Raw genomic sequence first — 2,331 nt, 5'->3', positions numbered from 1 at the left:
CATAGAGAGAGTTGGAGAGATATACCAGAGGCTTTAAAATGTTGGTGAAAAAATGAAGTTAAAAGATAACATAAGAGTGGGATAGAAAGGAAACATGATTAGAGAAAACTTATAAGCCCATCTTCAGCCTATAACTGATTGGAATACCTAAAAGGGATTCTAGAACTTGCCCAGTGAAACAGGCTTTTGGCGGAGCCTTTGTAGTGTATAGGACCTTAGGTAGAATCCTGAGTCCCATCCAGAACACTCTGAGATGGGTCATTCTCACTTGAAAGGACAAGTAGACCAGCCCAGAGCTGCTAGAGGGACAGAAGATACTTCTTTTGAAAGAATGACCAGCAGGAAAAACAAAGAATAAGCTGCATGCCAGGGAGCCAACAAGGCAAGCAGTCAGATCCCTTCAGGACAGACCCACCTCCAAGACTGAAACTCAAAGGGAACACACACAAACAGGCATGTAAGCTTGCTGGGGACCACGTTGGTCTACTTGTGCATGAAAGTGGGGGAAAGGTAGTAATGAAGACATGGGCTGAATTTGACCATGTTCCATAAACTCCCGTCGACCACGAAATGAGAAAGAGAGGAGAGGCTGGCTGGTCCAAAATTTGGGGAGACAGGCACTCCTGGGCCCATGACACTGACCTGCCCCTGGTGGACTGGAGCTGAGAGTGAAGCGTCCAGCTGATATGAGCGTCCAGCTGATATGAAGCAAGGGGGAGATGCGCAAGAACACCCAAACTTGCAGCTGGTACTCACATTTGACCTCGCTTCAATGGCTTGATGATCAGAACTCGACTGGTGGTGGTGGTGGTTATGTGCTGTGGAGTCGGTTCTGACCCCTAGCAACCCTGTACAGGGTTTCAGAGGCTGTAAATCTTTATGGGAGCAGAAAGCCCCATCTTTCTCCTGCAGAACAGCCGGTCATTTTGACTGCTGACCTTGCGGTTTGCAGCCCGATTCGTGACCACTATGCTACCAGAGCTCCTTACTTAAGGGTGTAGTAGCTCAAAATAGCAACTAATAGGGAAGGAGTCTTCACATCAAGGATCAAGCCTATCCCTTCTGTACACAGGGTTGGTGGGGGCAACTTAGATACTGGCTACCTAAAATTGGGGGGGCGGGGCCGTAAAGGCACAAAGTGGCTGGCTTACAAGTTTTCAAGAGGGAGTTTGGTTTCAGAGCATGCAGAGGAAGATAGAATCCCCCCTGGATGATTTTCATCTTTCCTGGATGGGTCTGGTGAAAGGAGATGGGGATAGGATTAATTTGATTCAATAGTGAGTAATTGTTATCATGACTAATTGCGATTGTCACAACTATAAAGGTAGAAGTTGTGTAACAAAAAGGGGGTAGTAGTTAATCTTACATTGCAGGAACCGAGGCCCCTAGGACCATCACGGGAGAGGAGCGTGAGCTGAGCATGCGATCCTAACCAGAGAAGCAGCAACTCCAGAGATGGAGGAAGAGATGATGACATGGAGAGATTGAAGAGTTGAGCACTCTAGATTTATGAAAAGGGAAAGGCTGTGTGCTGGTGGGAGGCTGGCTTGCAAAATGTGACCTTTGGTTATTTAAACGATTATATATTCCTGTGTGTTTTTGTGCACATAAAAAAAAAGTGTGTGTGTGGGGGGGACTATAAGCAAATACTGTTAATATGCATGGAGGGGATTTTAATCATTGCAATGAAACAAAATACAAATGGTTGAATACAAAATCGATGTTCTCCCATGTAAACTATCACTCAATTCACAATAAAAGCTTAAAAAAATAATGTAACTCTTCCATGAAATTTTTGAGGCCCTTGGTATACAGAGACAGGGAGAGACCGGGATACAGATAGAGATGAGGGGTAGAGAGAGAGACACCCACAGAGTCATAGGCTCAGAGGCAGAAACGGAGAGACTAGAGATTGATGGACTCAGGGAGGCAAACAGAGACAGGGAGAGAAACAGACTGAGATGAGAGATGGACACTTAAGAATTTAGGAGACAGATGGAAGGAGACTGATTCACAGTGAGTGTGAGAGACTGAAAACCCCAAGACCCCAAGAAGGATAGTGAAATGGGGAAAAAGTGATAGGGTTAGTAGGAAACACACAGAAGGAAATAGAGTGGTATAGACAGAAATTCCCAGAGACAGGGGGGCGGTGATGACACAAATCTTCAGAGAGAGAGAGAAACAGAGGGACAGAGACCAAGGGCAAGACACCATCAGAGGGGGAGAGAGTGCCTGAGAGACGTGGACAGAGACAAACACAGAGGGACACAGACCAAGGGAAAGGCCATCAGAGGGGGACAGACATTCACAGAGACCCAGAGAGAAATAAAG

Source organism: Chrysochloris asiatica, unplaced genomic scaffold (genome assembly GCF_000296735.1).
Source record: "Chrysochloris asiatica unplaced genomic scaffold, ChrAsi1.0 scaffold00116, whole genome shotgun sequence".
NCBI lineage: Eukaryota > Metazoa > Chordata > Mammalia > Afrosoricida > Chrysochloridae > Chrysochloris > Chrysochloris asiatica.
This window is presented reverse-complemented; position numbering follows the sequence as displayed.